We start from the raw sequence: 20,007 nt of genomic DNA on the forward strand, positions 1-20,007 counted from the left end.
CATATTTTGAATTTTTTATAAATAAAATTTTAAATAAAATATTTAATCACAAGCGCAGAATTGCGCAAATCACTAAAGTATCACGTTCGTTAAGGAGTTTTTGCATCACTTCTTCGCCCGCGGTCGCCTGCTTCTCAATTACCCCTTCATGTACGGCCGGACATTACATACAGTTACAGAAAGTCCTTTACAACATCAAAGTTTTAACAATCAACAGTGACGAGTGACTCGGACCAAAATAACCCAACTTCGCTCTGGCTACTGCAGCAGGTTGAACGCCTACCTGAGCAGACTAGATGCGAATGTGCCTAATGAGTGCCCGGTATGCGCAGATACAGAAGCTACACGCTTCTTGGGTCTCCCGTTGGTTTAGCTTGACGACAATGACTGAGAGACTAGCACATCTGGGCGGGGTTGTTTGTTGTAGCCGCTACAACATCAAAACCAACAACAACGAGTGATCTAAAACATGGGGATCCTTGTTTTGCAGGGTCGTACTTTGTCTTGGCCTTGTTTCACGCGGCTCGACCCCCTTTTACTTTCTCTAAGGTTGAGGAAGCGGTGGTAACGGCCCAACGAGGTCAATGGCATTAGCAAATGTCAGTAACATACCCCAGTAAAATAATTATATGTGCAATATGGTTTTCCCCATTTTAGCTCTATGAAAGAAGAGTACAACCTTTTTAACCGACTTCCAAAAAAGGAGGAGGTTATCAGTTCGTCGGAATATTTTATTTTATTTTTTTTTTATGTATGTTACCGCATAACTTTGGACCACGTCAACCGATTTCGATAATTCTTTTTTGCATCGGAAAGGTAGTGTCTCAGAGGTGCTCCCATACTAATCTGGTTCAGATCCGATCAGCGGATCATGAGATATATATATATATATATATATTTTTTTTATATGAGAGTTGAATTCGGTTTTTTTTTTTGCTAAAAATTACTTGTTCTGTATGCGATTATAATAGCCTTTAGTTTATAAGCATTTTCATATGTGGGGTTGCCAGATTTTTCTTGCGCGAAATCAGTACTTTAGGCTTTTTCTTGCTATAAAAGTCAGTACTTTTCAGTACAATTTTATTCAAAGCAAACTTATGAATGTGAGTAACAGAAAATACTTTAAAACGCCAGAGTACTTATTTTTAAAAATATTTGGGTATATAAAAAAAAATGTAGTTCATAAAAAAATGTTATTCATTTTAACATAAAAAAGGACTAGGAACAGAATGAATTACCGTAAAAATTTAAATGTATTTGAATCTCTGTCACAAATAAAAGTTCACAATCACGGTTGCCACAAGACAAAAGTCTGACCAGAAGTTACACAAAAAGTTACCTAAAAGTTACCAAGTAAAAAACAACGTTTCATTATACAATAAACTGTAAACACAAACCACGTTTATTTGCCATAACCCAACAAACACCAACCAAATATTTCTCCAACCTTGGAGAAATTCATAGTACTCAAGTTGATTCACAAAACGTATTTGGGCAGAAGAGAAAGCACGCTCCTGATGTTCCCACTCGTTACAATTATAACGTGTTGTCTCTTCTTATAGATTTACGTTCTTTGTTGATATCCAACATTAGGTGCGTTCGTTTAAAATCTCAAGTAAAAACCAACCAACTGCCAAATTCCGGCAAAATGTCATCTGTTCTCTAACAAGAGAAAAATATCCCAAATAGTACGCGAACAGAAAATTTGCAGAAACTTGCAAGTTAGACGAACAGCTGATATAATTTTTTTTTACATTAGTTCAACAATCAAAATCCAGAGAGTAAGCGAAAACTCTCTCGCTTGCTCTCTCAATTTTTGTGTGTTGGATAATTTTTTGTCGTTATCGAACGCCATCCAGTAAAAATTTGGTAAAACTATTACTAACTAACTATTATAACGACAAAAAATTATCCAACACACAAAAATTGAGAGAGCAAGTGTTCATTTTGATGCAAGAGAAGCGTTCATTTTGTACTGGCAAAATTTTAGTCAGCAAAAATTATCCAACACGAAAACATATGATCACAAAACATATGGTTGCAATTTTTGTAAACACACAAAATTGCATTTTCCGAGTTTTGATATTTGTATGCTTTTTGGCTGCCTGCTATGTGACTATGATAGCGCCAACTAGTTTTTACTTCTAGAAATGTTCCTGGCGAACATTGAACGTTCACTTTCCTTTTGTCTTCTATGGAGGCAACATGAATTTCAGTTTGTTTACAAATAAAATATAAACAAAGTCAGCTGGTGTGTCTTCTTCTTCCGGTTTTTGCAAGTAATGGCTAATTTCCTGTTCGTTTACTTTTTTGCTTTTTCATCTCTTTGGGAGAGAATTTTCGCTTACTCTCTTGATTTTGATTGTTGGCTGGTGTTGGCTAATTTTGTTATCGAACGCAACTATTAAAACATACGAAAAGTCATCACAAAGTGTTATACTGATACAGTTTATTGATTAAACAAATAACTACTTATTTCTTACAAGTTTAATTAGTCGCATTTTGTAATTTTTAATTTCCAAACCATCAAATTCAATCTTGTGATTTGAGTAAATGCCAACCAGCTGTTTTTGATCAGCTGTTTTCCTGTTGGCAAATTGCTGTTGGCAAAAATTTTTCCAACAGAAACCAGCAGCTTCCCCTCAAAATGAAATTTCACTTTGCTCTCTCAATTTCCCCTAATTTGCAAGTTTTTTGCGTTCGCGTACTTTTTTTGCGTTCCTATCGAAACAGAGGAGTATATTAAAGAAAATCTCGTCAAAATCCGTTCAATAGTTTTCGAAATTACCGCGTACTAAGAATCTCGACTTTCCTTTATACTAGTATAGATGTGTTATTGCAACTTAAAATGTTTATTGAAATTCATTCGTAATACTAAATAATATAAATTTATCCATTCGCGTAAATTGTAAATGGATAAGCCCTTCTAGAAGGCATGCAAAGAAGCACTTTTATAAGCTCTTCTTGGGTAGGCCTCTTAGAATGACTTTACTTATATTCTGGGTAGCCATAACCATAACCGTATGTCAGCATCTCTGAGAACGAAGAGAGGCTGATCGACTTCGCCGCTGCACGGAACGTGGTACTCTTTATTTATAAAGCCTATTTGGTGTCCCCCCGTTATGGAGAAGCTCGGCCAAACACTAAAATTTGTTCAGGCGTCAATCTAGTATTATATTATTGTTGTGCCTTTCCACATTCATATATCAAGGGAGGGTATTTAATTAGCTTATGGCCACGATTGAGAGAATACAAAGGTTGTGCCGATCTCGGACCGCTATTCCTCTCTTAACGAATTTGACAGAATCGTTGTTTGCATGACGTCACACTTGTGCAACTTGTTTACGTTTTCCTTGCAACCTTTTTTCTTCTTCCATTCTTGCTCGCGTTTTGGCATTTCTCTCTCGCAATTGCACCAGTGTGACGTCACACAAAAGTTATTCTCAAAAATCCTCTCTGATCGGCGCAATCTTGTATTCTATCATTCTAGGCTTATGGCATTTAAATGATCAAAACCGCTAGCTTGCCACCAATTAATTCCCTATTATTCTATACTGGACTATACTACTAGATTGCCTGCAACCGCTTCGCTGAATGTATAAAATGTCTGCGATTTACATTGAGTGTAATTTATTTCAACAAAACACAAAGTTTTAGATTCAGCCGAAAACATAGCAGATCTGAATTTTGTTTAACCCTCTTAAATATGTTTTCAAACTAAATCCTTTTTAAATTTGCCTTATTACCTTAATACAGGACCAATTTGAGTTTCTAAACAGGTGGAAACCCTTATATAATAAATATAAATTATAAATACGTGTAGTTTAGAAATGATACCTTTTCGAAACCATTTTGATTGATCTATTAGATATCATATAACTTATTGAATCTTTTTAAGTGTATTTAATTTTAAAACAGGTGGTAACCTTCTTCAATCACCCCGAAAAATCTATATGTTCTAACTAACACGGTGAGGCGATTTTACAGTCAACTTTTAGTTGAAAGCAATAATCGCCTGGTGTGAACGGCCTTTCAACTAATCGCAGGTTTTTAACACTCATGCGTTTGAGAATTTTGTATGATTTAATTGAGTTCGACTTTTCAAGCAGTAAACGAAATTCTCTACTTTCTCGAAATTACAACCGTCAACAGTGACGTGAGTGCCAAGGCGCTAATTCGCTGACTGTTTGTTCGATAACAGGAGATACTACGTCTTGTCCTCGTTGACCGCCAGACCCATTCGCTTTGCTTCCTTATCCAACTTGGAAATGGCAAAACAGACTTCACGGTTCTTGCTACCGATGATATCGATGTCATGGGCGTACGCCAGCAATTGTCTAGTCTTGTAGTAAATTATTCCTGAGTGGTTCAGTTCGGCAGATCTTATTATCATCTCCAAAATCAGATTAAAGGAGGTGACTACTTTAAGTGCTATCGAAAGCGGCTTTGAAGTCAACAAATAGGTGGTGAGTGTCGATCTTTTCTCGCGGGTCTTTTCCAATATTTGGCGTATGGTCTATGACGGATTTTCCAGGTATAAAGCCACACTGATAAGGCCCAATCAGTTCGTTGACGGTGGGCTTCAGTCTTTCACACAATACGCTCGATAAGACCTTGTAACCTATGCTTATAAGGCTGATTGCGCGACGGTTGGCGCGAATGGCGGCATCGCCTTTCTTGTGGATTGGGCAGAGCACACTTAAACTCCAGTCGTCGGGCATGCGTTCACCTGACCATATTCTGCATAAGAGTTGATGCATGCACCTTAACAACTCCTCGCCGCCGTACTTGAATAGCTCAGCTGGCAGGCTGTCACCTCCAGCAGCTTTGCTTTTTTTAAGCGCGCTATTGCTATTCGTACCTTATCATACGCAGGTGGTGGACAGCTCCAGTGCTGTTACCATTGAGTAGGGTGAAAAAGTGTCCCCTCTATAATTTAAGTACGTTCTGGACATCAGTCACTATGTCGCCATTGTTGTTCTTACAAGAGTTCGCCCTGGTCTTAAGACCTTCCGTAAGTCGCCTAACTATGTGGTAAAATTTTTTGGCGTTTTTCTTATCGGACAGCATTTCAAGCTCTTCGCACCCACGTATTTCGGCCTCTCTCTTCTTATTGCGATAAATACGTCTCGCTTCCCTCTTTAGTTCTCTATAGCGGTCTCACATAGCTCGCTTTGCGCCCGATCGCAGCGTGGCCCTGTAGGCCGCATCTTTTTTCTCTGCAGCTTCCTGACACTCCCCAACGTAGCAGTTGTTCTTTCGGGCTCGCTGAAATCCGACTACTTCTTCGGCGGCGGTACTTAGTGAACGGAAAATGTGGTTCTACTGCTCGCATATGTCGTTTTGTTGATTTAGATATTGGAAAGGTTTATTGTAGACCAACAACTATGTGCGGAGAAGTGAGGCTCGATAGTTAAAGAAAAAAAAAACTACTAAAAAGTAATTTAAAAAAATGACAAGTAGCGTTAAGCTTAACTTCGGTGACATTATAAAATAACGCAAGCACAAAGGGAATTTTTTTACTTATTTTTATCTACTATGAGGGATCGTCTTACGTCCGTAGAATTGAGTTTTTCTCATATTTGCAAAATAACCAATACAGAAGACGAATTACACCAGAGCATTGAAAGCTTTTAAAACCTTTTTCATTTATTTTTTTCTTTTCTGTTTTACTTTTTAGCCATGTCTTGTTTGTAACAATGTAATATGAGTTGTTGTTGTTGCTCATTTCTTGGTTATTGGCTTTACCTTGACGCCGGTATTCACCACACTTTCTTGTGGTTCGACCTGCTCTGTTAGGCAACTAATTTGAGTGATCAGTTAAAGTCGGATCGTGCTTGAGTTAAGACGTTTGTTTAAAGCCAGCATTGGTAAGTGGCAAGTGCGGGACAAAAACTGAGCCGAAGGAAAAGAGAAAAAAGGTAACTAAATGAAGTGAGATAAAGTGGTGCAATGTGAAATTAAAGTACGAAAATTAAAAATTACTTTTGAAATTATTTTTAAATATTCGGTGAACGTAGTATGTCGCGTGTGACTTGTGGCAATACAAGCAAAAATAACAACAGCAACAACTACAATACTTGTACTAATGCATAGAAGCAAGTTAACCAACAAGTATGTACATATGTATGCATATTTATGTATTTGATCGAATGTGATATGATACTATTAAAGAGGCGCTGAAGACAGGTGAAAAGCACCGCGTCTTGTGGATTTCAAAATGAGTGAATTTCTCAAAAAGAAACAAGTTTATAGTTATGTATGTATGTACATAAGTATCTAAAGATGTTTAAATTATGTAAATTTTTTAAAAAGTTTACTCGAAAAGCGTGGTGGCATATGGAATTCGTTGATAAAGATATTTAAAACAAAAACAACGGCGTTGAGTTTTAGTGAGTTTTGTGAAAGAAACATATAACTTACACACTTTGTCTTCGCGTACTCCAACGCGCACACATGCCCGCATATGTAGTTACAAATACGGTGTGTCTGACAAACAGACAGACAGATACGCAGCGCAGTGGCAGATATGACCGCAAAGTTGGCGTAAAAAACTTTCTTTTTCGTCAGCATTCGCTCACTTTTGCGTGAATCTTTGTATATGTATGTAGGTACGGTGGCGGGCAAACAAATAGGGAGGCGACATTTTAACAACTTTTTGCTATTTTTCTTTCGTTTGTTTAATTTTTATTATTTTTGAGGTGTAAACAACTTTGCTCGCTGTATGTGTAAAAAGACGTCTCGCTTAAACCAAGACGAGTTCAAAAGTAAATAGTACAAATGAAAAAAAAAAATTAGTCAGCTGTCGGGACCTTCTCGAGTCTAGTACGGCCCCATTTCTGGTATTTTTTGGAACCATTTCTGCACACAGATGTTGACACAAATGTTTATGAGTACCTGGTACACTTGTTTTTTTTTACTTTATCTATCTAACAAAGATCGTTTGAGTCAAAATTTCAAACTTTGTACTAGATTTACAAAAATTCGACGAATTTCAACAAATCTGTGCCTGTCAATTAAAGTAGCTTAAGTGACTTTAGAAGGTTTGACTTTGAATTAAAAAATAATCAGTTTCCTTTGAAAATTTTTATATTTTTACCATTGAACTACACCTATGGCTAGTAGTCTGGAAACCCAATGCAATGTTTCTTTAAAGCGCCTATCTCGACTTAGGCCACGTTAATTGACGAATTATTAATTAAGAATTACAAAAAATCCTGGGAGTGCAGCTTTGTAGTACATTCAATTTTAACATAACAACATTGTTGAATATACTTTCTATGAGAGAAAATGTGTGACACCGGCAGCAAAAAAAAAATGCCTAAAATCAACGGTTAGTCCTAGCTAGTTCAAAATTGCACTTTATCGTACTAAAATTTAAGTGGCCAAATTTTTCTAAAAGTTCTGATTGAAAAGTTTGAAATATTGATGTAACTTTGTCGGATTTTCCTAATTATTGTACAAACTTTGAAATTCGGACTTATATGGTTTTTTGTTATATACTACGTATACTTAAAAAAATAATAAACATTAAATTAAGGAAAGAAAAATAGTCAAAACTTGTTAAAATCCTGCGTCCCTATTTATTTTCTCGCCGCTGTATGCTGCCAATAAGCATACGTGCATGTGTGCATTCGTGAGTGCGCGTTATGAACGCATGTGCGCGTAAAACTTCACTTGATTCTGCTGATATATGTACATTCATATGCATGTATGTATGTAAAAAAATATCGAAGAAAAAATGATGAATTACAGAAAAAATATAGAAATTGTGGAAAAAGTGGAAAATTTGCAATAAGCAAAAAAAGTATACGTACATATGTATGTATGTAGCTAATGGCAAAGACTTTGCAAAACAATAGAAAAATAAATGCAAAACATTGAAATGTGAAAAGTCGCCATGGAAAATCGTACAAGAAAAATAAAAGTGTAGCATTGTGTCTTAATTGAATTGCATATTTGCTTGCAATACAATTCAGAATGATAATTATAGTGCGAAAACGTACAAATGTATGTGTGTGTGTGTGTTCTTGGGCTACAATTGTTTGGTTTGTTTTGTTTGTTGATAGCAATTGGGTACGCCAGAGCTAAATGAGGTTGCACAGCGGTAATTAACAAATACATATGTATATACATAGGTACAATTTTCGTATATGAATATTAAGCTGCGTCGACGTTGCGATTAACGCCCCCTGTCATTGTTTGATAGCTTACTTTGGAGAATTTCGGTGCTCAAAAACTAAAACAAAAAAAAAACAATTAAGCGCTAACCGTTCAAAATTAATTATTTTCCACAAAGAAATAATGAAATCATTCATTTCGAATTTTTTGAGACCTTGAAATTTTCGAATTTTTTCGGTCTGTTCGGACATTACCGGGAGAGTTTGAGGACCTTTCCGGAGATTTGCGATACTTTATAGAGTTTTACTTGGCTTTAAGTATTCCAGTCCAGCCTGTAGTCCAGTCCGAGAACTGAAAACTTCAACACTTGATCTATCCATTTTGTTCTTGAGCGCTCTTGCTTTCCTTGTCCATCCATAGGTACCGAGTCGAAAGATCTTTACACTGGAGCGTTTTTTTTTTATACGTTTAACTATGTCCATGATGTCAAAAAACTCGTCCACTTCGTCATTCCACCTCCTTCGGTACCCGCCGCCCACCGCGATTAAGGTCACAGATCTAATGTAGATTAACTCTTGAAACTTCCCAGAGCCTTCTCATCTTTGTCCAACATTGTGCACACTTCTGTGCCATATAAAAGTGTGGGCATGTTAAGGGACTTGGGTGGCGTGGTATTGGCTGTTGGCAAGAGTTATTCTTCGCTTTATCTCCAGGCTAACTTTTTTGGTAGTGTTTCTGATGGATCCGAGGTAATACCAACAGTTACTTGTGTCCCTCGCTTGCCCTCGTTCAACGCTACCCCAATCTCTTTCGCTAATTTTTCTAGGCTGCAAAAATGCTGCGTTGCTGACACTGGTATTAACAGTAATGTGGTTTTGCTAAATATTGTGCTGCTGGGATTCACATGGACAGCTCTTATTATGCTTTTCAACATCAGATAGAAAGTCTGATGAGACTGAGTGGCCATGCCTAAATCCCCGTTTGAACTGCAACGGCTCGGATAGGTCCCTGCTAATCTAAACGGAGAACGAAAAATGGCAGCGGAGTTGACACAACGCCGAAATCGGTTTTTCTCCAAAACAAATTTGGCAAAGGACGACAGAAATTCGTTTCAAAACACACCATCGACACACCACCAAAAAGGAATTGCTACTATTTTTTTTTAAGTGGTAGGCGTAGTAAGATGACAGAGCCCACCGGTGTTTATTGATCTGTTACAATAAATGTTTATTTGCTGTGCTTATTCCAAAACAAATGCCACTGCAATTTCGTCGAAATTTCTGACAAAATTGGGACACTTCTATCGAAAAGCCATCAGCAATAAGTACGTATGCGCATCGAAACTTGATTCTTACTGCAATTCAACACTTAGCTTTTTCTGGCTACTTCAGGTTCAGTTGACTACAGTCTTGTTGCTGCCGCTGGCAATCGCGGCATTCCAACCGGTAATTTGGCCATCAGAGTTGATGGCTGTTGAATGAATGCGTGGCTGTTGTTTTGATTGTTTGATAACTCAGTTAAACCAACGGTGAAATTGTTGATCACAAAAATGATTTATATTAGTAAATATATTAGGGGTCTTCATCTAAAGTGGTAAAGGTATAAATTGCTTAAATTTATCAGTTTATCCGCATTCTTACCTCATCCATTGTGCTCATTTGCTTTTTAGGTGTTCGTAGCAAAATCGACCACCTGGCAGTCTGTCAGGGTTGAATTGTGCTGAAATTTATACGTTTATCCACCAAAATCGTTTGATCAAGTGATAAACTTTGATGAAATAGATGTCCACGCAAAGTTTGGCAGTTCAAGTATCAAAGTGATAAATTTATAATTTTTTGAAGTTTATCAACAGTTCATCACATTTGATGAAGACCCCTATTGAGTTGGGAGTCTGAAACCAATATTTACGGTATGTAATGGCCACCTTAAATTTGCTTGCCAAGATACTGTGAAATATTCGAACACTGGCCAGCTGGCAAGAATGTAATGGTAAGCTAAATAATTTCTGACCGTGCTCCTAATTTCATGCAAACGCTGTCTCAAGTCAGCATTCATTGAATTGGAAAACGCCGGAGCAGCAAGGGAACCCACGCATTGAGTTACTAAGCATATATGACCAATAATCATTGAGAAGAGATCGAAGCCCTCAATCTTAATTGATCAGCGTAGTGCTAGGCGTTATTATTGAGCGCTGCTCGGGGGGCAAAGAGTACTTCCCCTGTTACCCGGATGTATAAACACTTGATATACAAGTTAGTGGTGGTGCTTACTAAGAACAGTTAAATATATGTATGTATGTATCTTTCATTTTCTGTCTTCCTGCCTACTGCTGTGTTTTCCAAGTGGGAGTAAAGGCTTCCTAGAGTGTTTCACGTACGATCCTTGGTCAAGATATCTACATTTAATTTTTAAACCCAATTCGCCATTACAAAGGACCCTGAGCATACGTGAGTCCTACAGGGGATTGCCGCCCAACCTAAACTAACCGAATCTTGTCTGATCTCGACATTGTGGACATCTCCAAACTTGAAGGTTTCTTTAATAAAACGCGGGAAACAGAAGGAACGGAAAAATATCTCGCTCAAGTAGCATCACAATCACTTAACCAAAACTGCGATATCAATTTAGCACGACATTCAAATGGCAGACAACCTATCAGTGCATTTCTGTCAAAACTGTTTCGGCGTCTCGTTAATAGCCATTTATTCAACAACATCAAAATGCATACGAACTACTTAACCTTCTATCTGACAATGTTATCCGTTACCAAGTTTATGCGGATGACATAGTCATCATTGCCAGAAGGAAGTTTGACAGAACCATCTGCGACAATATTAAACGGGGCTTGGATGATGTGCAAATCATTCCGTTCACAAGAAAAGGGCCCTGCTAGGATTGGCGAATCTAACTCTGGACAGGCTCGTGGTTACCATCGCCAGTGAAGTGACATATCAAGAAGACAATCGCTCACCAATCCACAATGACTGGCATATATGTACATACATATGGTATGTAAATGCATAACAGGAGCAATGCGCCTATGTCCGACGAAGTAGTTCTCGAAATCGAGCCATATATAACCATAGAGCAGGCTGTGAAAAGAATTCTCTGACTTTGCTAGAGAGCGATTTGGAAAATGAGATGTCATATTCTCTAGGAATATGTAGAGGCTAGCGCCTTCACTCACGTGATCACTATTCTCTATTTGTACGTATGTTTAGTTTTTTTGGAAAAAAAAAATTTGCAAATCAATCGCGTTCAATCTTATTTCAACAATGGTACATTTATATTTTTTCAATAGCAATAACTTTCATTCTGTTATCTTGACTTAACATTGACCATCCAAATACCATTGTACACGGTATGTTCATGAGCTCCATCTGAACACATACATATATTCTTATTATAAGTACTATGTTGAAATCGGGAACACACTTCTAAGAGCGCCAATAACTTGCATGCCAAGTCTTTTTATATATACATACATACAAACTTTGTAAGAGTGGTTTGGTACACTTGTATGGCATTGGGAGTAAGCAGAAATGCTAACCGGACACTCAGGTGAAATGAAACAGGAATGACAGCTAATGTAAACGACCGACCAGTCAACGGCAGAATGACAAACTCGCCAAATCGTCAGAGTCATGCAAGTTTTTCATTTACCTATGTACATAGTACATACGTACATACATACGTAAATGTAGAGAATATAAGCAGCAATGCCTGCTCCAATAGCAACAAAAAACTTAATAAAAAGTATACTATGCAATTGTACAGAACAGTAAAATAGCAACAACCAGAAATTTTTGTTTACTTCTTTTTATGCAACTAACTGGCCACTTGTTGTTCTTGTATCTAAATACAATTTATTTGTATTTGCAACTTATTACGATCGTATATGTACATTTGTATGTATATTTTGGTGTGTTGGTGGTGCTACACATGACATTCAGCTGCGTTCCAAAAAATGTGCAGCTGGAAAACTGTTACTTGTGCTATTTCTGTGTGCCATTTTCCTCGGCAACTGTAAAACTGCAATGGCGGGCTAAGCTTCCTTTATGTTGGTATATACATATGTATGTATGTATGTATGTATGTAGTATGGAAGTAAGTATGGGTGTCTGCATTTTAAATAATTGCTGCTGCGTGTAATAGATGAAAAGTGGGTAAATCGGTGGCATGTGGCAATATGTTGTAAGACTAACGAGATAACCTAAGCGTATGATGCCACATTGTCTCCGACTGACAATAAACTAGCTAAGTATATACATACATACATATGTACCTACATGCATACATGCATTTTTTGAAAGTGCTCTAAAATACATATTGTGATTTTGACATTTCATATCCAGATTTATGCTGTGTTTTTTTCCAATTAAAAACAAAAGCCAATGCTAACTAAATTAAGTCTTAAGTTTTCTTCAGAGTTTTGTACTCAAGTGAAAAGTATTTAAAATCTTTGCGTGAAAAATTGTTTAACTACATAAATACATCGAACATTTACCTTCATACATACTATGTATGTATGTATGTGATTGTGCGTGCTTAAATCACCAGCTAATCTCACTGCGTTTTTTTCGAAAACGTTCGTATTGTAGTTGTACTCCAAAGCAGATGAGCATGCATTTGTGTTATTCATTGACTTGAACGTTGTTTGCTGTTAATAAACTTCTTTCTTCGCTTGTTGCTGCTGTACAACTTGCAGCCTATTCCTTTGGCATTTGCTGCAAGCGTAGTTCGTCTGCGCGTATGTGGATTAGTTAGGCTGATATTTACCGCCGCTACCGCTGTTGCCGTTGCTGTAACGAGACGCGCCTATAAAGTGAAGGTGAGTTTTTCACGCTACATAAATAATAGAAAGCTTAGCAGCCAGCCGTCCGTCGTTGCAATGACGAGACTTACTTAGGCTATTCATTTAAGCATGGATAACCAAGAGTGCGGCGCACAGTGGTGTACAAGAGGAAATAAATAAAATTTGTATAGGTCTTCAGATCTTTTATTTTATTTATTACATGTACATACATAAGTAACACATATATTGGAATAATAGTGTTCGCCCAGCGATTTAAATTCAACCTTTTAAATTAAGGGAGACGACGTCGGCTGAGCTGAGCCGAGTTGAGTTTAGTTGAGTTGATTGAAGTGAATTAAGTTGAAATGCGTTAAACAACAAAAAAGAATATAACACAACACAACACAACACAACACAACACAACACAACACAACACAACACAACACAACACACCACAACACAACACAACACAACACAACACAACACAACACAACACAACACAACACAACACAACACAACACAACACAACACAACACAACACAACACAACACAATACAATACAACACATGAGAATACAATGCAACATAACATATTCTTTTTCAATTCTTATCTTTTCAGTTTACTCTTTTTTTGTCTATCTTTGTCCCTGCCGTTTTTTTCTTTTCTTTATCTAAATATTCACCCACACCTTTTCTATTATATTGAGTATTGAAATTTACCTTCGTCTTTGTCTTTATGTTTTGGTTTCTTTACTTTTATTTTAATCTCTGCCTTTATCCCTCTCTTCTTCTACATACTCAACTTTACCTTCTTCCTTGTATGAGTCTTAACTAATTACAAATTTGAGAAATTTTGTGTGCACCAGCATCAAAATACCTTTCTAATGATATATAATTGTTTATACCTAATAAGTATAGTTTAGCCGTAAAAGGGGTGTAAGGAAAATATGATTATGGTTGCCTATTTATATATAAGGTAATAGATTGGCGCTTACACAATCAGGGGATTCCCTTAAACTCGTTAAGTCTTAAACTGTGTGCAATTATTGTGCGTAAAATGGCTGTTTGACAGGTTGAAAAGGGTTTTGTGTAAACATTTTTGATTCGCAGTATTTCTCATAACAGCTTGTCAGCTCGAATGGAAGCTAAGCTATAATTTAAAATGCGAGAATTACCAGAAACCCCATGTTAATACAGTTAGCGGATGAAATTTGTTAATTTTGTTCACCTATTATTTTTTCCATTTGTTTTCAGTATTTTATCATGTATTTTTCATGGCAGAATACACTTGGAGGTTTGCCATTGCCTGCCGAGGGGCGATAGCTATCAGTTAGAAAAAAACTTTTATTTTTTCCAATATTGTTATTGAGCTTATTGTACGATTATGTGAGCTATGCGCTAACCACTGAGCTGTGATGTTGTTTGGAAACTGGGCTTGAACCCAGACCCTTTTTTTGTCGTTCAATTATAATATTATTACAAACATATGGAGAAAATTTCGGAGTCAAATTTCCATTTTTGATAGCATTTCTAAGGCGTTTTATAGGTTAGTTTGCATGGGGGGTACGCTTTAAAATAAATCGATCATGGCTACTTTTCGTTGTTTTCTTAATTCATGACCATAAATTGTGCATACGGAAAATTAATTTAAATTAAAAAAAAAAAAATTTATATATATGGAACTGTACCACTGTGCTTCGTTCGAAAGACGTCAGACGGTGAAATTTAAATCTGCGCGAAAAATCGTTGCTATGCCGGATTTAGAATTTCAAATTTACACATGCATACACCCGACAAACTTTATAAATCCTCAACTGTGTGTTTGTACGCGTTTATTTTCGTAAGGTTGTTGCTTTGCTTAATTAAGCCAATTTTGGTTTTATGACTTGTGCATATTTAGATTTTTCCTAATTTTAATGAAAAACTTAAAATTAGATTAATTAGCAAAAAGAAAGAAAATTTAATTATTCCAACGCATTTGGTAAGATTTCACATTCGGAAGTTAACTATTAATTTTCAAAACAAAAATTGAAAGCTTACTGCCGAATATGAGTTAACTCATCACTGTGATAACTGCGCTTAGACTGATCCCGTTCCACGACCAAAAAAAGTAAAAAATTAAAAATAAAAGTAAAAACAACGAGAGAATTGATAAAAATTAAAAGTTCTTAACCCTCTTAGCCATTTTTTTTGCTTCCAAGGCAAACAAACAAAACACACCTTTTTCCCTGGTGAATTTTTTCTGTCGTTGTAGATCGTTACCGGTGACCATTATTACCGATTTTGGCGGGACAGTACTGATTTTGGGAAAGGTGTCCCGCTGAATATTTTTTAAAAGTCGGGACGCGTCCTACTTTTTCATATTTCTACCGCTTAAGTCCAGATTTTCAGTGCTTTCTTTATTCATTTAATAGAAGTCTCCGTGTACTCTAGCCCAAAAACCATCATTCGGACGTGACAGTACTTCGTTATCTCAAAGTACATAGAATATAAGGGAGCCGTAAATATACCCATCCATAAACATCCCTATTTTTTATGATCTTTGGTTATGTTTCTATCATTATTGCCTTAATTTTCTTTTAGATTTTTATATATATTTTTTTTTTTTATAATGAAACGATACAAACTTGATATGAAAAATATTAACTAACATATTGATAACTGAGTGGAAGATCCACCAGTCTCGGCAGCCAGTTCGAAAAAGCTCTTAATCTCAGAAAACTTTTCAAGAACACCCTATTTCAGAATTCGGCTGAAGAACACACTATCTCAGAATTCAGCTCAAAAATGCACTATCTCAGCTGCCGATTCAAAAATGCCCTATCTCAGCACATTTTCAATATATTTTCAGCTGAGATAGGGCAATTTTGATCCGAATTTGGAGAAAGGGTGTTTTTGCAATACATTTCTGAAATAAATATGGCATGGTTTTCTGAGATAGGGCCTTTTCGAACTGGCTGCCGAGATAAGTCGATCTTTCATTCAGGTGTCGATATGTATAAAATTTTGCGATAATTTTTCAAGTTCCTTTCTCTTTGTTTTGCCTTAAACTCTATTAAACGATACTATGTATTTTTATTCTAAAAACACAATTGGATGTTTTGATTTGATGCTTAGAAATGTCCTCATTTTTGCCCACAGAACTCTGATCACCGTACCCATAGCTTCGGTCTTAAAAATATTTAGATTCAGGGGTATACGGCTTTGTTTGCTTGTAAGGTGGTATGGCCTAAAGTACATACATACAAGTACAAATATATGTAGAAATAATGCAAAACACAACTCAGACATCAAATGGTATAGCTAACAGTTGAAGTTTTTAACTCTATGAAAAAAATTTTCAGAGTTAGCCACAGTGACAAAAACAAATTAACCTTCAAAATAAACTTGAAAAGCCGTAAAAGAAATTTGCTCCAACTTCAGGGATTTTGGAAAATAAAAATTACTTATGGAATTCTTATTGTCTCTGTCCTTCAAAATTCATCTATTCGTAACCTTCTTCTTTTGATGAATCACCATAAAACACGCTTGTAAAATTTATTTCATTTCATTTGTTCCGTTTATAAACTAGGAACTGAATACGCGAAAATAGAAATCATACCCACATTTCCATATTTATAAAATTTAGTTATTCTTAAGTTTTATGTATTGAAAAAAAGAGAAAATATGAAACACGAAATTAACAAAACATCTATGGACATGAGCGCTGTTGTTAAACAAATAGCCAGCCGAACGAATAACACTTCACACTTTTTTTTTTTTAAACAGAGAAGGTAATTTTTTATGTTTTCTTTCCTTCGCTATTTCGATTTGCCGCATTTAGACATTTGATTGTGATATATTGCCCTTACCACTACAAGTCAACCATTTGCAGTTATTCATTGCATGGAGGTTCGTGTCCAAAGTCTTTAGTTTTGCAATCGCCAATGACTCAAAAGAGTTGACTTCAATATGATTGCATAACAGCGGTAAAACCGTACATGAGTAGCTTAAATTGCACTATTCGTACAAAAGGTGTGTACCTAATTCAAGCTTGCATACAGTTTAATGGGTCTATGATACATTTAGTGATACACTCGCAGATCCGTATTCGATTGTTTTTTTTTTTATGTCGCCAGTGAGTCATATACCAAGCTTCCTTCTGCTGATTTCAAAAAAGCGAGTCAGATATAAAATAAAAAGAAAAATAGGAATACAAAAAATTATGTACAGCAGATGAAGGCTGCGAAAATTTTCACCGGTTACCCTACAAGAATTGTGTGATGGAAACTTACACATTCTCATTTATCTTACTAACACATTTGCAAATTTTGCGTTGGTTAAAAAGAGACCAATATATAAGGCCATAAGTTGGAGGAAGACGGAAGATCATATGTACACAAATGTTTACATCAGATTTTTCACACTGCCCTTTAGAATGTGATAGAAACTTGTAGGTAGCCAGTGACAGAAATATCTATCAGCCTTGCCAGTCAAATGATTTGTCAAATGATGGTCACTGTTCTTGCAGGGTAGTGGCCTTCTGCGAAAGCAAAAGTAATTTTGTAAACTGGTTTTTACACACTCCAAAAAAAAACAACAATAAAAAACACACAGAGAAAAACGGTATACTTGTGAATGCATGCATATAAATACGTTTGTATATGTAACAAATTTTATGAGTTTTATCCCTTTCTCATTCTCATTTAAAAGAGACACTCATATCATACCATAAATGCGTATGTGAGCAACAAATACATATAAATGTATGGACATACCTACAATAAATTAAAAAATCATACCTTCTTGCAAGCAAATAAATAAGTTCGTCGTACACCCCTAAGTCTAGAAAATGTTTGCAAGGCAATTTTGAAATTTTTTTTTCCCGAACCTAGGGGTCTGCTTTTTACTTTTTTTTTCAGTGACCCCTACATTCGAAAATAAATACCTACATTTTTTAAATAGTTCCACTGGAATAATCAAAATATGCACTTCCTTAACAAAAGTTTAATGATTTTTGGTGAGCTTTAATTTACTGATATTAGGGTGGTACGCTAGGGTGATAAGAACTGAGATCTGGTGGGTAAGTACTAAAACGGTGTACAAGAACGTCAAGAACCGACTGCAAGCACCGAAGATATAACTGAAAATGCAAAAGGGCCAAAAAATCTTAATTTTTTCGAAATCGCTTTTGCAAAAATATTTTCAACTAGGGGGTGTAAGTTGAACTACTTTAATGTATTCTAATGTACATATGTACGCATAATGGAACCATATAAATAATTTGTTTGTTGAAAGCAATACTTACACAAATACATATTTTTCTGGGTATCACATATTTAAACACATGCTAATTTCCGTCCAATTGTTAATAAAATAAAAAAAAAACCTTTTTCGAGCAAACATAAATAGATGAAATCGATATGGACAATCTTATACGTACGTATGTACTTATATTGGCATATGCAATATATACCATTAACTGTGTTTTCTTGGGCTATGATTGGGATCCGGATAAAAAATTTGCACGCAAATGCAACAACAACGATATGATCCTGATAAAGTGCAAAACTCACAACATCAAAAATACTTTTTGTATCCAATGCTCAAATCTCTGCCAGCACTTGATTCTTAATCCCTTTATATTTAAGTAAAGTGACATATCTATGAGCGGTATAGTGATAGCAATTTTTCATCATCGACAGAGGAAATTTTTTATTTGTTTTTTTTTTTTAATCTAGTCATCTCATTTTATGTGATTTATTTTCATTCACGGAGCTATTTACTGTATTATTTTTTTTATCGTTATTGTCTTCATCTTTGAATATACAAGCCGCAACACAATGATACGGACACCCGGTTTGGGTTACTTATTTTATTTTTTAAAAAAAGTGTAGCTCACTGTTTGACAAAAATTATGCACATAAATTAAAATTTCAAATTTTCATTAAAATTTCACATTTCTTATTCAGAATTTGTAAAAAAATCTTAAAATCTTTGGTAAAATATTTTGTGGAACATTCATTCTAGTATTATAAGGTGCAAGTTTGAAGTATCTAAAAAATACCGTTTATTTTTGGATATTTTTGTTGACGTTGTTGCGCCCTTTCTTCTATATAACGAATGCAATTTGTTTTATATGGATGAAAACCGTTTTTTACTTTTATTTTTTGAATTTTTGTAATGTGAAATAAATTATTTGTATAAGTTAAGTCTACACCAACTGAAGCAGTACATGAAGAGCACAATGAAAACATTGCAGAGACAAAAAAAAAAAAGATTTTTCTTTTTGGTAAGGAACAAACTTCAGGTAATGGTATTCACGGAAATGGTAAAAAGTACAATTAAGTTTAAAAAGTTGCACCTTTTGTCATCAATTTTGTACAATTTTTAGATCTCAAATATAAACACCGATAAAAACTGGCAAAACTATTAAATACACCGCGGGCGCCATTTTTTGTTTACATATCAGTTTTTTATCATTTGGCGATCTGCTAAATTATACGCAAATACACAAGCGAATTAACAAAAATACTTTCAAAACTTGATATTTCTTCGCTATGATATAGTTTATAAGGTGAAAATGCAGATGTACTTATGTTTTTGCTTATTCAACTTTCAAATCGTTTGAACAGTCGATGGACTGACACTTTACCAGCTTTTACCAGCAAAATTTCTTCGGGTAAATTCTTGCGACTTCTTGCGAGTTAGGGAACGTACCTATATATTCTACCATTGCTTCTTTTAACTTGCTTCAAATAAATTGCCTTTAGGTTAAATATTTGTTTAAGTGAATAGCAGGCGTGTTTTTTTGTTTTACACGCATACATATCTGCGCTTAAAAATTGCACGAAGCTCTAAGCGACAAACATAATGTGCGCTTATGAATAGTTGTCGATAAAATCAAAATTTCTTGCTTTGAAATGGAAATTGTCGATGATTCTTTTGTATATGCGTGTAAAAAACGGCTTTTATTTCGTTAAATATACTTTTCCCCATTTAGTTAGTTCATTTTTATAATGTCGTTTTCATAGTGCTATTCGTATAAAATTAGTGCGGCCAAACCCAATAAGAATGATCCAGACAGTTTCCGTAAGAAATGATCGTGATACT

General features: G+C 35.5%; 1 protein-coding gene across 12 annotated transcripts in view; it reads left to right on the plus strand.

Moving 5' to 3' along the window:
- The first annotated feature begins 5,824 nt into the window (after nt 1-5,824).
- The window catches only part of LOC118742725 (mucin-5AC), an 80,549-nt gene continuing 66,366 nt past the window's right edge, over nt 5,825-20,007 (plus strand). For 9 of the 12 annotated variants that reach the window (XM_036475010.1, XM_036475015.1, XM_036475017.1 and 6 more), the window contains exons 1-2: nt 5,825-5,921; nt 12,477-12,952. The gene's annotated coding sequence lies outside the window, so the exon portion shown is untranslated. The remainder of the gene's footprint in view (nt 5,922-12,476; nt 12,953-20,007) is intronic. The other 3 variants (XM_036475011.1, XM_036475012.1, XM_036475014.1) reach the window with 3 other exon arrangements.

The sequence above is a fragment of the Rhagoletis pomonella genome, unplaced genomic scaffold (assembly GCF_013731165.1).
Source record: "Rhagoletis pomonella isolate Grant_MI unplaced genomic scaffold, Rhpom_1.0 Rhpom_scaffold_00007, whole genome shotgun sequence".
NCBI lineage: Eukaryota > Metazoa > Arthropoda > Insecta > Diptera > Tephritidae > Rhagoletis > Rhagoletis pomonella.